At 41.8% G+C, this 25,747-nt stretch overlaps 1 long non-coding RNA gene across 2 annotated transcripts in view; it reads left to right on the top strand.

The window, feature by feature from the left end:
- The window catches only part of LOC133474517 (uncharacterized), a 39,889-nt gene extending 30,414 nt beyond the window's left edge, over positions 1 to 9,475 (top strand). Inside the window, exons 7-8 of one of the 2 annotated variants that reach the window (XR_009787525.1) lie at positions 7,944 to 8,118; positions 9,103 to 9,475. This is a non-coding gene — a long non-coding RNA (uncharacterized LOC133474517). Of the gene's footprint in view, positions 1 to 7,943; positions 8,119 to 9,016 lie in introns of both variants that reach the window. The other variant, XR_009787524.1, reaches the window with a different exon arrangement.
- Positions 9,476 to 25,747: the final 16,272 nt, after the last annotated feature.

The raw sequence follows: 25,747 nt of genomic DNA, 5'->3' as shown, positions 1-25,747 counted from the left end.
CGGTCTAAACTCCATTGTGGAGTAGTTTCTCCCCACATGTGTTAAACAAAATAATAATAATAATTAATAATAATAAAATGAATAGATCATATTAAATTGAGCGTCAACTATTAACTCTCCCTACTTTGTATAATCCCAGAAAGTAAATTGGTTACATCAGTACAGAGAGCAAACTGAGGTCACACATATTTGCTCTTTGCTTCCCCAAGATCAGAAAACTTTGGTAAAAAAATACACTTACAAAACTTACTTACAAAGAACATTGCATTTGTTTCATCTGATTAAATGAAGCCATAAACTCCTAATTTTCAAATCCTCGTGTTATTGGAAGAGCCTCTTCTCAAAATGGAGGTGCAGGACTACTAAAGCCTTACACAGAGATCATTTTAATCTGCGTGGGACAGCCAAATTCACTGGTGGTTCCCATTTGTGCAAGGCAAGTATGGCGTTTGAGTTGAAGTGTTTTTACAGCGCACGCAGTAAACCAACGGCCTTCAAAGCACAGCACTTATTGCTGAGTGCCTCTGGGGTGGTTGGCCGGGATTACTCTCAAAACAAAGTGCGGACAGGTTGATTAATTGAAAGGTCCACAGAGGTGCACACCACTGTATATTATCACGCCAGCGAACACTCACTCATTTCATCCGCGGTGGACTTTTATGGGCTGATTCTGCCACTGTGGGAGTTTGTCACTTCATAAAAGTGATGCCACCTTCTTTTTGGGTGTTGGATTTGCAAAAACTTATCAGCGCTCTGACGGACGTGTTGTTTTAATGAAGTCTCTGGAGCCCCTTGTCAACACAATGCACAGATGATTGTAAGACATGGCAGAAGTAACATTTCCAACACGCGATTCTTTTCAGCTGACCATTGTACGGTTTTCTATGTAGGATGGTGATCCTCCCATACACTTTCCAGTCTTACCTATCAATGGATTCAGTGAAATGTGATATGATACAGTGCTGCAAGCTGTCATTATCTATAAACTTAATCCAGGGTATGCATACCGTACTGTACATTAACACAGGGTGTCCCAAAATTCACTATACACTTTTTTTTCTATTTGGTTTTCAGGTATCATGAGGCCATCAGCATTTGGCAGTTTAGGCTTTGCAGTTTTTGTAAACATATCATTCCCTTCAGTGGCATAAATTTTGTTGCAAATTAGAAAATTTGGTCCGTGTAAAAGACATTACTTACTCGGTGAACGCCATCATCCACTGTCGCTGATGGTTTGCCGACGTAGGGGGGTGTTCCACAATTTTAAATGCAATAGTGTACTATGAGGGTCACATGGACAACAATTATGTATAACAGCATCGAGCAGTGGTTCTCAAAGTGTGGTATGGTACGGGTTCACTCTAGTGTTACCTGAAAGAATCCAAATTAAAGATTCAAGGTTCATGTTGTGACAGCGGTTTAAAGTTTTTGATTATTTTGTTTTTTAAGTACAGTTGAGTATTTTTGTTAAGTACAATTCAGTTGTTGATTAAATACAAACGCATTATACTTAAGTATAATACATTTGTATTTAATCATTTAGAAATATTTTTTCAAACATTTATTTAGGTGCAATTTTTATTTAACTTTATGTGTCAATACTGATTTGAATCAGTAAGTACAGTTTTTTTTTATTTTCTATATTTAAGCACAGTGTTAGTCTTCTAACTGTGCATAATATTAAATAAACGTTTTAGGAATAAAACCTGCATCTCATTTTTCACTAACACTTGGGCTGATGACGCTACTGTATTTTAATGTTGGGGTAAAATGTTTGAAAAGCACTCATTTAAATACAAAGAGGTCAGAGGGCACGCAGAGGGCACGCCACCCTTTTCCGACTGAGGACCGTGGTCTCAGATTTGGAGGTGCTGATTCTCATCCCAGCCGCTTCACACTCAGCTGCGAAACGCTCCAGTGAGAGTTGGAGGTCACGGCTTGATGAAGCCAACAGAACCACATCATCTGCAAAAAGCAGAGATGCAATACTGAGGCCACCAAACTGAACCCCCTCTACGCCTCGGCTGCGCCAAGAAATTCTGTCCATAAAAGTTATGAACAGAATCGGTGACAGAGGGCAGCCTTGGCGGACTCCAACCCTCACCGGAAACGAGTCCCACTTACTGCCGGATATGCGGACCAAACTCTGACTCCGGTCGTACAGGGACCAAACAGCCCGTATCAGGGGGTTCGGTACCCCATACTCCCGAAGCACCGCCCACAGGACCCTCCGAGGGACATGGTCGAACGCCTTCTCCAAGTCCACAAAACACATATAGACTGGTTGGGCGAACTCCCATGCACCCTCGAGGACCCTGCCTGGTCCACTGTTCCACGGCCAGGACGAAAACCACACTGCTGTAGTGCAGTGTGATCCCCCTGTAGTTGGAAAACACCCTCCGGTCCCCTTTCTTACAAAGGGGGACCACCACCCCAGTCTGCCAATCCAGAGGCACTGTCCCCGATGTCCATGCGATGCCAGAGGCGTGTCAACCAGGACAGCCCTACAACATCCAGAGCCTTGAGGAACTCCGGGCAAATCTCATCCACCCCTGGGGCCTTGCCACCGAGGAGCTTTTTAACCACCTCGATGACCTCAACCCCAGAGATAGGAGATCCCGCCTCAGAGAAGCCAGACTATGCTCCCTCATGGGAAGGCGTGTTGGTGGAATTGAGGAGGTCTTCGAAGTATTCTTCCCACCGGCTCACGACGTCCCGAGTCGAGGTCAGCAGCGCCCCATCCCCACTATACAAAGTGTTGATGGTGCACTGCTTCCCTCACCTGAGACGCCGGATGCTGGACCAGAATTTCCTCGAAGCCGTCCGGAAGTCTTTCGCCATGGCCTCACCGAACTCCTCCCAAGCCCTAGTTTTTGCTTCATGACCACCAAAGCTGCATTCCTCTTGGCCAACCGGTACCCATCAGTTGCCTGAGGAGTCCCACAGGCCAAAAGGGACTCCTTCTTCAGCTTGACGGCATCCCTCACCGTTGGTGTCCACCAACGAGTTCGGGGATTTCCGCCACAACAGGCACCGGCCACCGTACGGCCACAGCTCCGGTCGGCCGCCTCAGCAATGGAGAAGCGGAACACGGTCCACTCGGACTTGATGTCCCCCGCCTCCCCTGGAACATGAGCAAAGTTCTGTCGGAGGTGGGATTTGAAACTCCTTCTGACAGGGGATTCCGCCAGACGTTCCGAGCAGATCCTCACAATACGTTTGGGCCTGCCACGTCGGACCGGCATCTTCCCCCAGCATCGGAGCCAACTCACCACCAGGTGGTGATCAGTTGACAGCTCCGCCCCTCTCTTCACCCGAGTGTCCAAGACATGCGGCCGCAAGTCCAATGACACGACCACAAAGTCGATCATCGAACTGCGACCTACGGTGTCCTGGTGCCAAGTGCACGTGTGGACACCCTTATGCTTGAACATGGTGTTCGTTATGGACAATCCGTGATGAGCACAGAACACCACTCGGGTTCTGATCGGGGGGGGGGGGCGTTTCTCCCAGTCACGCCATTCCAGGTCTCACTGTCATTGCCCACGTGAGTATTGAAGTCTCCCAGCAGAATGATGGAGCCCCCAGCGGGAGCGCTCTCCAGCACCCCCTCCAAGGACTCCAAATAGGGTGGATACTCTGAACTGCTGTTTGGTGCATAGGCACAAACAACAGTCAGGACCCGTCCCCCCACCCGAAGGCGGAGGGAGGCTACCCTCTCATCCACCGGGGCGAACCCCAACGTACAGGCGCTGAGCCGGGGGGCAATAAGTATACCCACACCTGCTTGGCGCCTCTCACCGTGAGCAACTCCAGTGTGGAAGAGAGTCCAACCCCTCTCGGGAGGACTGGTACCAGAGCCCAAGTTGTGCGTGGAGGCGAGTCCGACTCTATCTAGTCGGAACTTCTTGACCTCACACACCAGCTCGGGCTCTTTCCCTGCCAAAGAGGTGACATTCCACGTCCCGAGAGCCAGCTTCTGTAGCAGGGGATCGGATCGCCAAAGTCCCTGCCTTCGGCCATCGCCCAGCTCGCACTGCACCCGACCCCTATGGCCCCTCCCACAGGTGGTGAGCCAACCATTAGCTAACATGAAAATAATCATGTGGAAGGTAGAAGAATGCCTTCTCTAAGCTGCAGTGTCAAAATTAAACTCGAGAGTTTGCTCAAGATTTAGTAAACCAGTAGATATGATTATCAATGATAAAATAGATTAGATGTAGGCAGAATAAAAATTATGGAGATTATATTCTCTTACAATTATTTCATTAAATGTTTAAATGGGAAAAAACACAATGGGTGCTAGATGATGAAACTATAGGGGACAAAAACAGCCCTCTAAAAAAGTGGGGGGGACGTGACATTCCCAAGCCTCACCAGTAGACATTGGAGCAGTGTTACAAAATTGCCCCCTGGCAAGAAATATTTCTTTCCTCAACTGCAGTTCACACCAGTTTGAGAAGCTTTTTGGCCGTTACACTGCACCAATGTGTAATACAATTATGCAATTCAGGTTTGTGAGCATCATAATCTTACGCTTGAAGCCTTTGAACAACCCTAAGAATGGGTATAGCTTTATAACTCTCCAAAGCATCTGCCGAAACAAACTTTTATCGAAGAGTTCCCGTGCATACCTCCCTATCTGCTTTGCCTGACTTTGAGCAAATGCCTGCTCATTGAGTTCAGTGTTGGTAGTAGCAGGCCTTCCACTGCATGGTTTGACAGGAACAGATCCCTTTTTGAGAAACCTGCCATGGATAGCGTAAATTGTAATATGCATTGGAGCAGGGTGAGGGACATAAAGCTTTTTAAACTGGCACTGAACTGCAGCGGGGCACAGAAAAGCTTCTTGCTAGGCAACAATTTCACTTGATGAGGCATAAGCAAGGGAATGATATGCTAACAAAAACTGCCAAGCCCAAGCTGACAAATGCTGATGGCTTCACGTCAGTCCGAATGATACCGTAAATTAAAAAGAGGTTTACAGTATAGTGACTTTTGGGACAGGCTGTATCGGGAATTTAGTTTGTTTTCTATTGCATTCTTGTCCAGTTTTATGTTTCCCGATCAACTTGACATGTATATACAAACATAGGGTACAGAACTGCAGCAGGGTATCAATTGGGTATCTGATTAAAAAACATTTTACAGAAGTGAACTGTACTACGACTACTAGAAACCCACCAGATGAACTACCTGGTCTAGATGTCCAAGGATGCTTAGTGAAGACAGGCATCAGGTGGAACAGAAACAGATTCTCAGAGTCTGGAATGGCAGGAAAGGCTGATGACTTAAAACAAGACTGGGACCTTGAATCTGGACAAGATCTTCAAACTATTCCATGGTAATTATGAGTAGGCCCAGGGTGATTGCAGTCGTGGTGGCGAGGGAGGGGAGCTGGTGGCAGTGTGCCATGCACTCAGCCCCCTCATCACATGAAAGGACTCTAATTAACTTCAGCACCGTATCAGACTGCAATCAGCAAAACCACAGAGGAAATTAGCTTTGTGTGTGTGTGTGTGTGCGCGCATGCGTGTGTCTGTGGCATTCATAAGCAAGGTGTTAAAATGTATACTAGCTTTTTGTTTTTAATTAACATTCTGTGCGTAGAAGGCATGTTAACAGTATCCCTTAATGAGTTTTGTGGAAAAGGCGCCCAACAGACGACAAAGGGCAACTTCTCCCTCTGTTTGTTGATGCGCACCCTTTTATTCTAATATCATTCCATTCGTAATCAGTGTTTAACTCCTCATTTAGTAGGGACGTCACCTCCACCACCTCCTTCCCAATTGGGAGACTAGCACATTATGCAGGCAATCCTTTCTTCATTATCACAAGTGGTAATGAGATCGTTCTTTGATGAGGTCGTATTATCTTCATATTAGTGTGAAATTGTTTTAAATCCTTGTGTGGTCTTTTGCATGTTGCACATGCTAAGACAAAACTTTATTCATTACATTTATAATCCAAGTTAAATCCTGGTGGATATTCAGGAGTGACACCCATAATCGCAATAGCATGTTCTCAGAACTCTTGGCGACGGCAAACAGTATACAAAAAGCACAGCCTATTGACTTCTTTGTCAAACATATGCCGTACTCCTTCTGACTCCATTATACTATTTAATGTATTAGCTCATATTGATATGCATTAATCCGTGCAAAGATGTTTGACTAATGCTATATTTTGTGAAACTTACAACCCCAATTCCAATGAAGTTGGTACGTTGTGTTAAACATAAATAAAAACAGAATACAATGATTTGGAAATCATGTTGTACCTATATTTAATTGAATACACTACAAAGACAAGATATTTAATGTTCAACTTGATTGTTTTTAGCAAATAATCATTAACTTAGAATTTTATGGCTGCAACACGTTCCAAAAAAGCTGGGACAGGGTCATGTTTACCACTGTGTTACATCACCTTTTCTTGTAAAAACATTCAATAAACGTTTGGGAACTGAAGACACTAATTGTTGAAGCTTTGGAGGTGGAATTCTTTCACGGTCCTGCTTGATGTACAGCTTCAGCTGTTCAACAGTCCGGGGTCTATGTTGTCATACTTTACGCTTCATAATGCGCCACACATTTTCAATGGGAGACAGGTCTGGACTGCAGGCAGGCCAGTCTAGTACTTTTACTACGAAGCCACGCTGTTGTAACACGTGCAGAATGTGGTTTGGCATTGTCTTGCTCAAAAGAGCAGGGGCGTCCATGAAAAAGACGTTGCTTGGATGGCAGCATTTAACACAACGTCCCAACTTCATTGGAATTGGGGTTGGAGTATTTTCTGTTTGTTAATTCGTTTAACTCCTCCACTATCACAATACTTTTAACATAATTGAATCGTGGGGAAATGTTCAAGTTGTAAGAGTAAAATGGATATATAAATGTATCGTAAAAATGTCTTTTGAGAAGAATTTGCAACAAATTTATGTAGATGAGACAATCTTGATATGGTGATGTATTGTGTCTACAGTATATATACACAGTCTTGATGCTCTCCAATGAAACCCAAAATGAAGAGTGCTAGGATTTTCTCTTTATTACTGTACATTATTTGGATGTCAGTCTTTTGTAAACACATTTACATTATAGCAGTGGTTAAATGTTATTGTAATACTGCAGAATTTTTATTGCTGCCGTTCTGTCCAAATGTCCCAAAAAGTGTAATTTACTTAGAGTGCTGTAGAAATCATGTTCATGGCTGCCAGCCTGTTGCATGTTTATTTATTTCCCTTTCCACTTGATTGGTCACCCATTTGTTTTCCAGTGTCCCTGTGTGTCATAAATTTCACCATCCTGAAATATCATCGCTGAAAATTTTGGGAGTTTCTTGAGAGAAATATTTATATTAAACTTGGTTTGGAGTTGAAAGGTAAATAATGCATCACAAAATGCTACATGTACTGTTTTTACCATTAACATGCCGCTGGAGTTATCTCCAGAATACTTATGAGTACCAGCGAAAATGTTTGTGATGTTATTTATTTATGTTGCTCTTTTCCATTATTCATGTATTTATTTATTCATGGAAGAAATAACTGAAATCTGAAATTGGAAAATTCATTTTTGCTGAAGTGCGCTTGGCCCCACTCTTTCAAATGTGCGAGATGTGGTCTAGGCTCTTGCAATTAAAGCAATTGCTTTATGTAGTGTTTACTTAAAATCACCAAAAGATGGCTCGCTGAAGAGGGAAAGATTAAACAAGAGACAAGAGAGCTGATGACAACCTGCTCTTGTCTGCTGTGTTCGATTTTGGTTGCATTTGTGCTTTAACACCTTCGTCTTGTCGCAGCCCAAATATCATGGATGACCTGGAATGGTTGTGCAATCAGTCATCACAGTTTTGAGGAAATTAATAAATTGTCCTGGAAAATCTGTCGTGTTTGGAAATTATGTCATCCGTCCATTTTCTGTACTGTTTGTCCTTTTCAGAGTCACGTGTGAGCTAGACCTATCCCAGCTGACTTAAGGTGAAAAGCAGGAGACACCCTGGATTGGTCGCTGGCAATCACAGGGCACTAATACATAGAGACAGACAACCGTTCGTTGTCACATTCCCACCGTCACTGAGAAGGAAGTGAACCCACGCTGCTTGCACCGAATTGAGGTGAGTGAACAAAAACCCCGTCAGTGGCTGTATAAAATTATTTCAACATTTCTCCTATTTTTCTGGAGCTCAAAGTAATCTGTGAGGCTGCAACTTCACGCACCCTTCAGGAAATGGTCAATTCACATGCATTTGGTGGTTTATGAATGTATGAATTTTGGAATTTGGAAAACACCTTCTTTAATAACATCACATAATTGGAACCCTAACCCTTTGAATTTATTTATTTCTTGTCTTTTTTTTGTTTTTCTTCTATATAACTCATACATACACTTTGTCATGCCCTTTTATTTGTAATGATATTAACAGTTTTATTAGCATGTTTAACCATATTGGAGGGGCACATTTGATGTATGACACTTGTCAAGGGCATGGAGGTTTAATACAATTAATTGTATTACACTAGACGTTGGCAAACTACACTGTAGTTGTTAGTCATTTACTTTGTATTATAACTTGTCACTGTCTAATGAATTGTGTTGTTGTTGCGAGTCTTGTGACAGCTGGTCAAGGGTGCCACGCTCTCCTCTTTCAAGGTGTCAATAAACAGCACAGCCCGCAAGCAGCTTGGAATGACAATTTGTATCGTTTAATTACAGCGCGCTTCTCTGGGCATATTATATTTATTCTAATCTTTATCCTCCTTGATTGCTTTACAATATACTGTAGTTCTTTTTAATTAGCTCAGATTGATTAAAATAGATTGATTCCGTAGCCTTGTTTACATTCATCCCTTCCAACACTGTTCGTCCTTATTTTTCACAATGAATTGCAGAGCGTGGCAGTTTGGAGGGTAAGGAACCGGTGACCATTTTGTAATCAAAGCAGCGGTTGAAATTATTTATGAAGACAAAGTGACAAGTTTTTGATGAGTTTGTTCTGCCTTGTGCGTTGATAGATACCCGCGCTTGACAGTGAAGCTGCTGACTTCAAGTGCCACAAGATGAAAGATTAAACTGGGCTTTTTTGGTTTGTTTGTTTTAGCCAGTTCATACCAAGCCAGTGGTCACCCCTCCCTCCTCCACCTGCTCCCCATCGCCCACCACTGACCTTGGCTGCATGTGCGTACGTAAGCATGCATGCACGACTGTGTGCTTGCATCATTCCCAACCCAGTGGGCTTATTAATTTTGATTGATGACTCCATTTATCTTTGGAATAACAATTATCTAATACCCCACACCGCCATACAGCCATCACAGCCCAGTATGAAAGTGATATTACAAACAAAATGAGAATTTTGGGGTTTGACAAGGAGCTTGATGAAATGGTTTTATAGTTGGTCTTGATGCATGGAAATGTTATGCTAATGATACCACGAGCCAAGCAGTTTAGCTGGAAATTAATCAGGAGACTAGATTCGGAATAGAATTGGAGGGAAGAACTTTCTTTGACCTTCAAAAAAACACTTGTTTTTGGGGAGGGGGGGGGGCGGGGGGTCTATTTAAAAAAAAAAAAAAAAAACAGTAAAGCAAAAACAAATTGTACCCATTCTGTAATTTTAACTTTCTATCGGTCTGTCTATCTATCTATCTAGATAGATAGATAGATAGATAGATAAAAACAAATCTGTTTTGCAGTATGCTAGTATATTACTATTATAGTGATTCTGTCTTTCTCTTGTCTGTTCCATACATTTTAGTTATAATTTATTATCCAGGACGTAAACACAGAAGTCCAATTTTTTTTCCCAGATTAATACATTTGCAACCTAAAATAAATGGTGATTGAACAGAAAAGTACTGTGTACTTTCCTCTGTCACAGTTTTTAATGTATATTCTCTCTTTCTCTGTGTATATAGTCCTTCTCTTAAGGTTTGAAAGTCGCAAATGAAGTCATTATCAGATTTTGCTCATTTTGTGCAATGTAATTAGCCAGAACACTTAATGATCTTACAAATGGAATGAAAGTGAGTCTAATGATCTCCTCTACTCTGGAATTGTGAGACTAAATAAAAGGAAGCAGTGTTTGTTTTAGTTGGTTTTTTCACCATGTTGCAGGTCTGCGTGATTTATTTTCGCCCCAGGAGACATCTGGTAAACCATCCCTTATTTTTATAATGAATCATCAGCCAGAGGGAAAAACAATATTATCCAGTCGGTGATATTGTACTCTGGAGTCTAATAATCTAATGTACACCCAAGTCTGTGTCATTAAAGTTCCATCGGTGCTCTGGGAGAAGGGAGGTGCACATCTGGCCGGTTTACAATCACTAAGATGCATTGAATTTCTTTTGCTGCATCTTCTAATACAAAGACACACACAAACACAAGCAGAATGCGGAAACAAACTTACGTACAGTTGTGATATACTTGCACCAGCCCTAATATTAGGAACACCTGCACAATCAATCACTGTAAGATTCAACACAAGACTTGCATTGAGAGGTCTGTCTTTACAAGGGTAACTAGAAAGGCACAAGTTACAAAATAGGGGTTGAACCACTCCAGATTTTTTTTGTGTTCAACTGTAATGTGATGAAATTTGAGTCAAACTACAAGCCAGTGTCTCCTGTTATACTCCTACTTATAGTCATAAGTATGCATAATTAAAGTTCAATAAAAATGTTTGAGGTGTTTTTTTTGTTGTTGTTTTTTTTTTTTTTTTAGGATACACTGTTTGCTAAACTAAAATAGAAGCCATAGAAAAGAAAGACGAAAGGCAAAATTTTGTCATTTGCTTGTGTAAAACAATTGCACTTTTAGCAATAGTTATTATGCGTCTCTATTATCTTGTCAGTATTTATTGACAAGACCAGTAGATCAAACACAGTCACAAAGGCAATCTCAATACAGTATTTGTGTCATTATTTACAATGGCCCTGCAGCAAAGGTTTCTACAATGACACACAGTAGGCAAATATAATAAATCGCCTCGCCAGACTTTGGTGCAGGCAGCAGGGGTTCAGTCCACACTCAGTGTTCCTTGTGGGTGGCCGGTGACCAGTGCAGTATGCTTTTCGCCCCAAGTCAGCTGGAATAGGGTCCAGCTCCCCGTAGCAGTATACAAATATTTATTTTTTTTGTCATAAAAAATAAGATGAACATAAATAGATAAAGTTCAGCTAGATATTCTAGTAGGTTTTTCATGACATTTTTGGTAAGTCACATTGTACAGCACAAACTATGGTCCACACAGAGAGCTTTCACAGCATTGGAGGGATCGCAGTTCAAAAGTATCAGTCTAGGCTTAAATACACACAGTGAATACTCATTATCAAGTGGAGGAAATTGTCACGACAGTGACATAACCAAAAAACCTGGATACCCTCCAAAATTGATTCCAAGAGCAACAAGAAAACTGGTCAGAGAGGCTGCCAACTGGAACCGGGGCCTTCATCAAGGTGGAGTGAATGAGAACAGTTCCAAATTGCTGTCAGTGTTAGGAGAATATCCAATCCATCTGTTGTATTGGATCTCATTATCTTATTACATTTACCGTAATTTAACCGTAACCGTAATATAATGCGCATTTTTCCTCAAAAAAAATTGTCAAAAGTCAATAGTGCGCATTATACATAGGTATTGGAGACTTTCACATTTTATAACTGTATGCTGCTATCTAGAGGTTATGAAAAAGCTGTACACTTTCATTCCAATATGCCACCGCCCCCTAGAGTTTATGAAAAAGTTGTACTTTCATTCTAGTACATATGACTGCATAGATCTACAGTTGTGCTCATAAGTTTACATACCCAGGGATGATTTGTGAAATATTGTTGTTGTTTTTTTTTTGTTTTGTTTTTAAATATGACTGATGACTGAGCAACAACCATCATTCATTTCTTTATGGTTATGTTTTGTTTAATGATAATGCTTTTCTCCCAGTGCCTGCGTGGGTTTTCTCCGGGCACTCCCACATCCCAAAAACATGCATAGTATGTTAATTGAAGACTCTAAATTGCCCGTAGGTGTGAATGTGAGTGCGAATGGTTGTTTGTTTGTATGCGCCCTGCGATTGGCTGGCAACCAGTTCAGGGTGTACCCCGCCTCCTGCCCGATGATAGCTGGAATAGGCTCCAGCAGTGAGGAGAAGCGGCTCAGAAAATGGATGGATGGATGGTGTTTCGCCTGGTCCTTCATGTTTTCTTTAAAGAATTGTACACAAACAAATTCTTTCTGGGTACTCAAACATATGAGCACAACTGTGTGTTTTCTCATTTACTAAATAAAAGCAGGGCTGTGAATTTCAAAATAAGAGCAAATAAATACAACCCCAATTCCAATTGAGTTGGCACGTTGTGTTAAACATAAGTAAAAACAGAATACAATGATTTGCAAATCTTATTCAACCTATATTTAATTGAATAAATTACAAAGACAAGATATTTAATGTTCAAACTGATAAACGTCATTGTTTTTCGCAAATAATCATTCATTTATAATTTTATGGCTGCAACATGTTCCAAAAAAGCTGGGACACTAATTATTGAAGCTTTGTAGGTGGAATTCGTTCCCATTCTTGCTTGATGTACAGCTTCAGCTGTTCAACAGTCCGGGGTCTCCGTTGTCGGATTTTACGCTTCATAATGCACCATACATTTTCAATGGGAGACAGGTCTGGACTGCAGGCAGGCCAGACTAGTACCCGCACTCTTTTACTACGAAGCCCCGCTGTCGTAACACGTGCAGAATGTGGTTTGGTATTGTCTTGCTGAAATAAGCAGGAGCGTCCATGAAAAAGACGTTGCTTGGATGGCAGCATATGTTTCTCCAAAACCTGTATGTACCTTTCGCCATTAATGGTGCCATCACAGATGTGTAAGTTACCCATGTCATTGGCACTAACACTGCTCCATAGCATCACAGATGCTGGCTTTTGAACTTTGCGTCCATAACAGTCCAGATGGTTCTTTTCTTCTTTGGCCCGGAGGACACGACGTCCACAATTTCCAAAAACAATTTGAAATGTGGACTCGTCGGACTACAGAACACTTTTCCACTTTGCATCAGTCCATCTTAGATGAGCTCGGGCTCAGAGAAGCCGGCGGTGTTTCTGGGTGTTGTTGATAAATGGCTTTTGCTTTGCATAGTAGACTTTCAGGTTGCACTTACAGATGTAGCGCCGAACTGTATTTACTGACATTGGTTTTCTTAAGTGTTCCTGAGCCCATGTGGTGATATCCTTTACAAGTTGATGTCGGTTTTTGATACAGTGCCGCCTGAGGGATCGAAGGTCACAGGCATTCAATGTTGGTTTTTGGCCTCGCCGCTTACATCAAGTGATTTCTCCAGATTCTCTGAACCTTTTGATGATATTATGGACCGTTGTACATTGAGGAACATTGTCCTTAAACTGTTCGACTATTTTCTCACGCACTTATTCACAAAGAGGTGAACCTCGTTCCATCTTTGCTTGTGAATGACTGAGCAATTCAGCGAAGCTCCTTTTATACCCACTCATGGCACCCACCTGTTCCCAATTAGCCTGTTCACCTGTGGGATGTTCCAAACAGGTGTTTGATGAGAATTCCTCAACTTTTTCAGTCTTTTTTGACACCTGTCGCAGCTTTTTTGGAATTTGTTGCAACCATAAAATTCTAAGTTAATGATTATTTGCTAAAAACAATAAAGTTTATCAGTTTGAACATTAAATATCTTGTCTTTGTAGTATTCTGTTTTTATTTATGTTTAGCACAACATCCATCCATCCATTTTCTGGCCGCTTCTCCTCACTAGAGTCGCGGGCGTGCTGGAGCCTATCCCAGCTATCATCGGGCAGGAGGCGGGGTACACCCTGAACTGGTTGCCAGCCAATCGTTTAACACAACATTCCAACTTTATTGGAATTGGGGTTGTAAAAAGAAAGTATTATGTGTTCAAATAAAGTGCTTAACATCAGAATAATTCTTTGAAAAAACTAACAAAATACAGATAATACTTAATGTTGTGATCATATGGGTAGAAGCAAAATCATGCATTATAAAAATGCATTATACATAGCGTTTTCCAGAATTTTGAGGTCAACTTTGGGGGTGCGCATTATACACGAGAAATTACGATACATACCTAATTTTGCTGTGCATCATGTTCCTGTGTACCCATTCAACTGCCCCTTGCCTGCCAGGCCTTCGGCATGTTAAGTCCATAACCCCTGCAGTGACTAATTGTTTGTTATATCAGTGCCTGTCGTCCCCGTTTGCCTTAATGGAGTGTACGGTGGTGATCCATCAGGTCCGGTGTCACCTGAAGTAGTTGCGTGTCGCACGTGTGATTTACTGGCTGCACGTCGTGGCGCTTGCTCCTCGCCTTTTAGCCACGCCACGCAGCTCACTCCTTCTCCTCTACCTTTCTCAGCTTCCCTCCCGGAGCAGATTGATTACCGGCGCGGCTGGCTCATGACACTCGCCATCTTCTAGCAACCTTTTAGTGCCATTTTATAGATGTTTAGCACACCTCATTTGGCTATTTATACATCTGTAAGTGGCCATGAAATATACATTTGTCTTGATGGGTGTCAGCGGCGGCACTGCGGCAACTGAGCTCTCGCTGGCATGTCGTTATTTTAATGGTGTGTGATGAAGAGGCCACATGTCGGGAGTCATTTTCAAACATGCCTAAATGGTACTGTTTTTATTTTCATCTAATGCCCGCACTCATATTTTACTGAGAGCAATAAGGCAGCTTCTGTTCATGAAGTGTTTATTGGTGCCGGGAGATGGAAATGGTGAGGAGAGACTGGTGAACGCGCACACACACACACGCTCACACAAACAGACTGATATATTCTATGTGGATGTTAAAGTTCTCCTTACTAAGAACTGTAACCTGCTGTGAAAGCTGTCATCCGCACTCACGCTATTCACAGGCAAAGTCTCACAGGTAATTAGGTGCCGGCACACGCTCAATGTGATGTGCGGCTTAATTGAATAGTTAACAACTCAGAGGAAGGCCTGTGCACATTGGAGGTGGCACCTGTCACCAGGCTGTTCTCTCCCTGCCCTGCACATTTTCCTGCTCTGCCTGGTACAGAATGTCAACGCTGGTGCAAAGCCAAATTAGGGGCAGGCAAGCTGGGTGAGCGGTGTGCAGCAGGTGAGGAGATAGCTGGAGGGTGAAGGGAGGCAGGTGCCCACTCTGTCCTTCAATGAAGCTCCAGGAGCTCCTCCACACATCCCCCCCAGGCCATTTTCACAGCCATATGACAGGAAACTGAAAGTGTGTGTGTGTGTATGCGCGTGTGCGTGCGTGCATACATGATGGTTGGTAGTCCCTCCTCCCTAAGGGCTTGAATATAAAGTGGCACAGGAATGTCCACCCCAATGACAGTTAGACTGTCAATTCTATCAAAGGAGTCTTTTTGTCTCCACATAAAATAAACATACATATATGTCTGAGTGGACGGTTGCACCAGTCGCTCGCCCATCGGGGGCCGGTCTCGTCAGCAGGAGGTTAGCGCTTGAGAGCGGCATGCTCCTCAAAGCCACACCACACAGCAGGTCTGCCTTACTTATGTTAGAAGTCTCTTCAAACAGTATGTAAGAATAAAACCATTATAAACTGACGCTCTCCAACCTTTTTTGCTCCACAAAATGGTCATGAAAGATTAACATCGATTGCACGCAAGTAAAACATTAAGAAGTGTATGATGAATACGTCTCTTCATGACCGAGAATCGGTGGGAGCCCACAATTTGATCTCCATAGCGTGAAGCACTTTTAAAGGCCTCATTGACTTGATAGCAGCCACATACCGTTACTCAGTATTATGCAGAGCCAGCTCAGAACATGTAAATTATCCTTTGTAATATACTTAGTTTAAGCAGAACTCCTGGTATTTTCTTAGAAATGCGGCTTTCTTTTTATTGGCAGCGCAGTATTGAAGTCCTTTGCTTTGTTTCCATCGAGTCATTGAGTTTTTAGTCATTTTAGCTTGCGGGTTTCATTTGCGGGCTCATTTCTCAAAACGGTGTCAGAGACAAGCGTGGGAAAGAGGCGCAGATGGAGTTTAGAGGGAGACGCTTTTGTCATTGTTTTAAATAAAGACCAAGATCATTTCATTTTTTTCACGTTCAATCCCTTTAAACTGCAGTCTGCTGTACAGTATTTTTATTGGGTGCATTATCACACCGCACAAAGAACCAGTACACACACAAGTAGGCAAAGGAGAGGTGCGCAGCTCAGCATGCCGTACACCTGAGCAGTTTGGGGATTTGATATTTTGCTCAAATGTAGACAGTTCAGAGCCTAGCATCAATTCTACTACCACTCAGTTCTACAGTGGATAGAAAAGGTCTACACACACCTATTTCATTGCCAGGTTTTTAATATATATAACATTTGAAAACTTTCTCCACCATTGTGACCTATAACATGTACAACTCAATTGGGAGAAAAAAAAACAACAAAAAAACAAACTCTCCTAGATGGGAAGTAAAAATAAATGACAGAAATGAAAAGGTGGATAAGTGTGCACCACCCTCCTATGACTGGGATGATGTAAAGAATGAACCAATCACATTCTACCTCATGTTAAATGGGAGTCAGCACACTTGTCACACCACTTAAAGCCACAAATCCATTTCAGATGTTCCATAGGCTTTTTCTGACAGCTTTGGGGTTTTTTTTGGGAGGAGGGGGGGGGGGGGGTCTGTTTTTGCTTTCTAGCCGAAGCCTAAATGTCTTGCACACTTGTACAACCACATTGTTTCAGTTGTTTATTTTTACTTTCCATGTCGCAAAGATTTATCTATTTTTTTTTAATTCACATGAGTTGTACCAGTTATAGGTCAAATTAAGAGTGGAAAAAGTTTTTTTATATTACAAAAACTTGGCATTTAAACAGGGGTGTGTAGAATTATTATACCTATGTGAGTTGGAGTCTGTATGAACAAATGTCTCTATGGAGTGTATGAAGAAATAAAAAACACATGGACAAATGTGGAATGATTGCAATATGGAAGAAAGAAAAGCATGAATGTGGCGATGACTCTCTCCGTTTGCTCAATCATTCAGAAACGTTTTGAATTTTTCATGGGTGGGTATGACTCTGCTTATGTCGTGGACGTGTGGCCATCAGTGCAAAGATGCATTTCATCTACACAATATGAACTCACATAAAAAATCCCTTGTAAATGCCTGAAATTATTTCATCAGGCATCTTAAAATCATGCATGCACAGGGCAAAAAGTTCAGCATAGAGAAAGTGCACTTGGCAGCTCAAACACAATACCATGTGAAGAAGTAGAAGTAGTCTTCACGAATGCTTTGTAAACCCTTGTTTTTTTCTAAATGCCTCTACAATGTTTATTTTCTTCAGACAGAAAATGTATTTGTTTGTACTTCAACCCAGGTTTCAGCTTGACGGAAAGGTGTCACTGTCAGCAGGTGGGCACCCGTCGTCTCGGTAGCAGCTGTGAGAGATGCCAAACATCACAGAGGTCCTAAAGAATCTCAACATGGCCGAACGGTACCTGCAGGTATAGTGCTATACCTGTTTGAAACAAAAAAAGAAAAGAAAAGAAAAAACAGTAACAAACTCGTATTCACTTAAAACTCATTGCAGTACATTGCCACATATTGTATGTTTTGATACTGCCTTCTAAAGAGATGTCTTGAATTTGTATTTGGTGTTACGTGACAAAGCACAGAACACAATTTTAGTTATTTTCACATGAAGTAGTGATTCAAATTGAGTCCAGTGGTGCCTCGAGATACGAGTTTAATTTGTTCCGTGATCGTGCTCGTAACTCAAAACACTCAAATCATCTTTCCCCATCGAAATGAATGGAATGAATGCATTTCACCCTCTGCAAAAAAAACTAAACAAAAAAATGTTTGTAATGTGTTTTTAATAAGAAAAATAGCACTGCATAAAATTGTCCTTTATAAGACCATACAATAATGACATACTGGTAATTAAATAGAAATTGAAGACTGTTTTTGCCAATTTTTTTGGTTCAATTCAATGTACATTGTGCTGCTCGTTCTGGTGTGCGTACCTTGGCCACCTGGGGGCAGGATGATACAGTTGTACAGATTTACATGGATGTATCACAGAAAAAGCCAAAGAAAAACTCAAACACTCTTGTAGAGATAACCACCAGATAACAAGATTTAAGGTTCCTGACTTTTCACATGACTTCCTATTGAATTCTAATAAGAACGTTATTCCAAACTTTTAGGGGTGACATTGAACTTCATTTCATCTCATACCGAAAAGACAAACCCAAGAAAATCCTGTGACTTTCTCTCCTTTAGGCATCTGTGTGTGGCCCAGCTGATAAATAGGTGAATCATTTCCGATACACAAATAGTGGGACGGGAGCATCTTAACCAGCACCTTGGCAAAGATTCTCATGTTCCTTCATCCACTGGGATCCATGGATGACCACCCACCATCTGCCAATAGACATTAGGGCGGATTTAGTAATTAAGTGATAGGCTAAGGACTAAATTGGGTGTTTGAGGTCCCTACAGGCATGCAGATAGGAATTATAATTGCCCGGAATATTGATTAGCCTTGTGAGGGGTGTGCACAGTGAATTCATGAGCTATCGATTAGCTCTTACTCCCTCACACTTGTCAATAGAGGAGTATCCGTTCCTCGCAGCTCTTCCAGCCGCAGTCAAGTGGCTGCATCCACATGGCAATACGGTACAGTCGTTTCCCAATGTTAACTTTTGCTGCATACGGGCCCATGTGTAAAATCAAGTACATCTTCCAGATATGGTAGGCTTATTTTTAAATGCCAGCCAAAAGTACGCCGTCATATTAGCTATCCAACAGTGCAATTTTGGATCTTCTGAATGATCTGAGGGCTAACTTGGAGCCAGTCACAAGAAGGAGTCATGCCACATCAACATTGACAAAACTCTTCTGAACTCTGCATTTCCGTGCATCAGAATCAGAATCATCTTTATTTGCCAAGTATGTCCAAAAAACACACAAGGAATTTGTCTCTGCATCTTTTTGATGCCAACAGATGAATGGAGAGAGACTGTAATTCCCAGGAACTTGAAGGTCTCGACGGTTGAAACAAGGCAGCTTGACAACGTGAGGGGCAGCTATGGCGAAGGATGTCTCCTGAAGTCCACCATCATCTCTACAGTCTTGACGTTGTTGAGCTCCAGGTTGTGTCGGCCGCACCACAGCTCCAGCCGCTCCGCTTCCTGTCAAAATGCAGACTCGTCACCGTCTTTGATGAGGCCGACGACAAGTCGGGCTGCGGTCCTCCTCGCCTACAATTCCGTAATAAAGTGGCCTTACGGATACTAACAGCTTGGCCGTCCGAATAGAACCCACTGCTTGTCTGAAGCGCTACGTGTACTTGAACTCATCATGAAAGGAGGAAAAAAAAAAGAACGGAATGTTGTGCTGATATAGTTTGCTGGGAATATTTCAACCAAAAAACCAATAACCCCTTTTAACACCTGTTGCCAATGGCGTGTGCAATCTGTTAGAGTGAGTGAACACACAACTGAATTCTTTGACACAATGCTTAAAGTTGGGTCAATAACGTACCACGTCTTTTATGTGGATGAAATACATGATCGTGTCTGACAAATTTCTTAAAAACCGGGCTACTGCTGTATGTCCGAAAGGGATTTCAGAGCAGTGTGAAGGTTTGCCACACAGCGGTCTCTAACCTGAGTCATTTAGAGCCTATTACAAAGCATCAATATATTGATTGAAACAAGTGTCTCAGTGTACAGCTCTGTAAACACACCCGCGCTGCTTTTATCTGCTTGAATCTTATCAGGATTCGAATCTTTTCCTCTTCAATTCACTACATTATGGTACTACACGTTTGGAGCCAAACATTTGAATGATTAGGCCGTTAGTTTATGGAGGGATTCTTGGGGAGAATAAAAGTTGGCCTTTTTTTTTTTTGACAAATGTTTTTTTAGTTTGTGTTGAACGGCGTGACGTTCAACTACTTCCTCATTTCCCGTCCGATTCAAATCATTCAACATTCCAAAGACTCCATATATTCAGGACATGACTTCTATTACTTTTCACATTCCCCAAATTTCCAGTTTATTGACAAATCCAAAATTTTCCAACAAATAAAAGCCCCATTTAATCCCAACGAGACCTTCATCCTTCCTATTCCAAATTCCAAATTTTCAGATCATTCAAATCACCCTGGGAGTGATTTTCCACATTCCAAGAATTCTCACATTCCCAAAATTCCACATTTTCACTGTAAAATTCCCAAATTTCCCACTGTAATATTCCCACATCAAGACATATTCTACATTGTTCAATCCCCCTTCCTCATTTTGGGACCAATTTGAACCATTCCAACTTTAAAATGTTACTGCTAATTTTTTTTATTTTAATTTCTTTTGCTCTTAATCACACTGGCCTGTGAAATGAGTGAAAATGCTTTTTCTCCTCTCTAAAAAAAAAAGGCTCATTCCATGCACTTGCCTTGCGATTCAAGCAAGCTCTCCCCATGTACACACCACTAAGTGTCACCCTCCAGCCATGCTCGCAAATTGAATTAGTTTCAGTGTGAATTTATGCTTCCAAACTAGTAATTATGTTTGAACCCCAGAGGAAACAAGCAAAATGAGTCATAGCTTCAAAAGTGGTGAAATGGCGGTGATCTATGATTATGCGGCAACCGAAGGGACACGAGCTGGAAGTGCTGCAATTTACCAGCCATTCATCTGTTGGCAAATTAAATCACACTACACTTGGCATCTTTTTATGAAAGTTTGATAAATCTGATAGAAAAAGTTGCTCTCTTAATTACCATCTGAAATTAATCTCCTTAATCCCAATTTGATCTTTTTCATGCGTGTTAAGAGGTATCTCTCATCTGCCCGCCTATGTGTTTTAAATTTCTGTCACAGTTGGGATGGGACTGTCAAACAGCTCAGTCAGTAAGATGGGGAACTGATGAGGAGGGAATCGGATTCATCTAATGCCTTTACAAAGATAATAGTGTTCCATTTTTGATTGACACGGTCAGATATGAATGTGTTTAACACTGAGTTGATTATTATTATTACATTATGTATGAAATGCGCTGTATAAATAAATTCTCCTTGGATAATTCTGAACACAGTCACATATCCGGTTATAAGGGGGGTGTATTTTTTAAATTCCCTTCTCAAAAAGATTATTAAAAAAATTCATTTGAGTTGTACAGGTTTTCCCCCACATTTTGTGGTGGAAACAGTTTTGAAATTATTTACCTCATATCTCATTTTTTATATGACAAAAAAAGCTTTTTAAGTCCAGTGTATGTACTGCCCAGTGATCTGAGACCACATCATTGAACACTGTGTCCTTAAGTGCTGTCAGTGTCACATGGCAGCCTCTGCAGCCTATTGATTGGTTCAGGAAAGGAGCCCTTGTCATTTTGCACTCGCTAAATACTGTGACCAAGACAAAAAACGTAGCACTTCCGAAACCGTCCATTTATTGCCAGCCGACACAAAAGGGGGAAAATCAAAAAAAAGAGATTGTGTCTTACATATTTGCTTTTAGAAATACTTACTGATGGTTGTGTGGCTACTACATGAGAGGAAGGGCATTAACGATACTCACCGGCTGTGAAGAAACAAGTGTGCGTGCGTGCTTGGGTGGGATGTTTGCTCATTGTGATGAACATTGTTGCCTAAAATACAGTGGAATGTGAATAGTCTGTTTTTACATGCTGGTTGACTTCTAAATTGTAAAGTCAATGAATCCATTCACGATTCCAACTGTCACCATCATGAAGTCTTTATTCACTGTACAGGCAATGTTTTTAAGTAACATTTATCATTCTTAAGAATATGTTTAAAGATAGGTTAACCACTGTAAAGTAAAACAAAGATAAATTGGAACTGCTTACCTTTTGAAAATGCGTGACTGACACATTTTAAAGGGGAACAGGAAGGTGTTCTTTGGGCAATAGTGTCACCAAGTGGTGTCTTATAGGTACTAGTGAAATGAATAAGTGATGTCAGAATTAGGTTTGAACTCCCAAGTAAGTAAATAAAGTAAATGATAACATGTTGGAAGACAATGAACACGACTTAAATGCTCTCACACACTTTGCTCAAACACTCTCCTAAACACGACTGAAACACATTCACACCTCTAATTGTTTGAATTCACAGCTACAAGAGAAACACTCACACAATATCTCATACACTACTGATTTTTCTTTTTTTTTTTGCTCACACACTACTGAAACACATTCACACGCTACTGATTTTTTTCCCCTCACACACACACAACAGAAAAACTCACACATTACTGAAATGCTGTCATTCACACTTCTGAAACACTCACATACACTACTGAAATGTTCATACACTACTTTAACAATCTCATACGCACTAGTGAACCACTCTCACACACTACTGATTTTTTTTGCACTCACACACCAATGAAATACTCTCACACACGCTACTGATTAGCTCTCTTTAGCTCATACACACAAATGAAAATTCTCTCACACCCGACTTAAACGCTTCCGTTGTGTGTATGATAGGTAATCCTGAATTATGTCCCATAGAATGTTTTCTGCTCCTTTATTTTGAAAGGTTTTCCTGAGTTATTTGTCGTGATGGTATGCTTGTCTCTCCAAGCCTTCAGTGCATGTGTGTGTGTGTAAGTTTGCATGTGCCTGAATGTATCTACTAATTCATTTAGTATTTTTCCTCATTCACTTGTGCTACTTACATTATTGTGTTGTGTATTCTTGTCTCTCTGAAGGACTCGTGTCTGTGTGTGTGTGTGTGTGTGTGTCCATGTGCGCGCACAAGCGGCGTCTGCGGTCGTCTGTCCTTTTGCTCGGATTAGGGCGGTGAATGCTGCAAGAGGATGATCAGACTGGGAGCACACCAGGGTTGCTGTGCGATCACAGAGGGATTATGGGGGATATGGTGCTGTAGTGCATTGCAGGGCTGCCTCCAGTGAGGCTCATCTCCGCCACGCTCCCCTCACACACACCACTTTAATTGCCTTTGCTTCTTTCATTACTTTTATTGCCTCTCCTCTGCATTGCGTGCTCCCCGGGCTTGTGGAAAGGTCATTGTGATGGCGGTCGTGCATGCGCGCACACACACACACACACACACGCACACACACTCCCTGACAAGCAAAAATTGGCTGAAGCGCTAAATACAGAGAAACCACTGACACAATGGGGTGGCCGCTAACGCACTGAGCAGATTTTAATCACATCTATAATTCACTACATCATACCAAGGCGGTAAGGAGACTAGAATTATAGTTATGAATGTCATCTCAAGAAGGTGCATCACACACTGAAGTGACTCGAGGTTATTTTTGGATGCCGCTTTAGTGGCAGGGATGAAGATTACAGCTCCTCTACTTGCATGATAAAATAAATAGAACCTTTTGGCGAAATATTTCATTACCACAAAGGAGGCGTGGCACAGTGTACTCAGGATATTACAATGCAGTAGTGATGCAGTAGTGCACAATGTCAACTAGTGCACAGGTTTGTCTCGCTCGTAAAGTAGTTGTCCTTCTAGTAGGCCAAAGTTGTGTGCAGAAATGTCATATAGGAGTGTAACTAACTAGTACTACTAAGTTCTACAAGTGAATACTAGAGCCAAATGCTCCCGTGTGCGTAAAAGGGAAAAGGCAAACAAATGCGCACTTTTCTGGCTGCGCAGATTCTCCCGTCCATTGAAGTCTCTTATTTATGCACATTCACCAGATGCGCATTCTGGGTGGAGCCAGACTCGTCGAAAGACCTCAGTCTTAAAGGGGACACGTGAAACGCATGGGGGCACAGTTATTATTATTATTACCACTTTGCTACATATTTTTGATGATCCTATACTGCACTCTATTCACAGTCACTGGTCTTGAATGACGGCGTGTGCGACACCCTCAGCAAGTATTACCATAGACGGCATTTACAGTACGTATACATAGACCCTGCCTTGAGCGTTGACTCGTATGCCGACGCGGCAGCCGTATTGAGTGTGGCCAAGTGAAGTGATCTGTGAAGATTTGCTGCTTGGAGATGTATCAACATTTTTACATTCAAAGCCAGAACTCATGGGATTAAGACTGAACCATTACTTTAGATTGTATTTGGCAATTCTAACACCATTTTACAAATTTAATTTGCAGAATTTGTGGTTAATACGATGGCCACATCCAATATGGCGGACGCGCTTACATATCACACAGAAAGGGCCACTGCACTCAAGGCGGTGTCTATATATACATTCCTATGCATTTCACAGCCCTAATGTACAGATGCTTTGTGCTGAAGTATTGCACAGTATTCTAATTCAATTACTTTATTTGATTTATTTCATACAGAAAAGAAAAAAGGTACTCTGCTTCAAAGTATTGGTATGTTAGCAGTGTGCACGTCCCGACTGGCGACGACACATTCTCTACGTACCTTATTTTCATATTTAAAATGTAGAATTTTTTTTCTCATGGATTTCAGTGGCATTCATAAATATCAAGACAATTCTATGCTCCATGTTTTACAGCCAGCCTCAGAATGCAATGAATTATTCCCCTTTTGTGTTTGCGCACTCATTCCCAGGTTATGGGCAGTGGGTGTGAACATGTCTGGACAGGACAGCACGTGTTTATGAAAAGTGCGCTTAAAAAAAAAAAGCCTTGCGGACAAATGGAAAAATATAGCCCAAAGAGTGTACTAGTACTAGGACCTTAAGTTGGATATCAAATAAATGGAGCAAATTTCCATAAACAGGTTATTATAAACAGTCACCAACATACTCTTCAACTGACTGCACTGGTGATGCATTCATTTTCCTGTTTTTTGGCTGTAATGTTTCACGTGTGGGGATTTGCAAAGAGCCTCAGTGTGTCTATGTGAGTAATACTCACGCTGAGCAGCTGCTCTCTTCTTGATACATTAAATCTTCATTTCTTCACACGCAGCCGTGTAAAGCATTCCTGTGCGCCCAGCACGGCACCCACTGTGCAATGTTGCCCACATTGTGCGGACCCCACTGATGGCCGAAGCATATTTCACTAACTTTGCACCTTACCCACCCAATGATAGTCTCTCCTTGCCCAGACACATTGAAACAAATATGCCGCTCGCACATCCCCACAGAAACGTAAAGCATTTTTAATATGCAGCCAAACCTACTCAATAAAATATGAATTGTCACGTGTCATTTGTTGATGGACGGGAGTCTCGCAGTTATAAAACCATCTCCACTTTGCGAGCCAGCAGGACTCAAACGTAAGCCAGCTATCTGCTACCTGGTATTTGCTTGCATTACACTTCTACCAGACAACCTCTAGAATGGAAAAGGAGGGAAATATGGGCTGATTGAGGGGATGCTTCGAAGGTGGATGGAGGGAATTCGGAGATGGAGAGATGTGAACCCAATCTGCTATGTGTTGACTGTACTGATGAGGAGCTTGTGCTGAGACCAGCTTCTCGATCCCATCTTTCCTTGTGTTTACTTTGAACCGGACTGCCGACGCGCAGCGACCTTCCCACTCTTCTCCTCTCGGAGTTAGCGTGCATAAAGATGATTCTGATTCTGATTCTGATCAAGAAGAGAGGCACAAACCATTAGGATGGTGCAGTGGTCCAAATGAAAAAGATTGGGGCAGACACTGCGTAGGTTGGGTTTAGTAAAAGTAAGTGAACCAAAGAGAGTCTGTTCTTACATGCAGTGAGGAGAATATTGGAAACAAAATGTTATT

The sequence above is a fragment of the Phyllopteryx taeniolatus genome, chromosome 2 (genome assembly GCF_024500385.1).
Source record: "Phyllopteryx taeniolatus isolate TA_2022b chromosome 2, UOR_Ptae_1.2, whole genome shotgun sequence".
NCBI lineage: Eukaryota > Metazoa > Chordata > Actinopteri > Syngnathiformes > Syngnathidae > Phyllopteryx > Phyllopteryx taeniolatus.
Note: the sequence above shows the minus strand (reverse complement) of the source record. Positions and strands in the feature narration are given on the sequence as shown.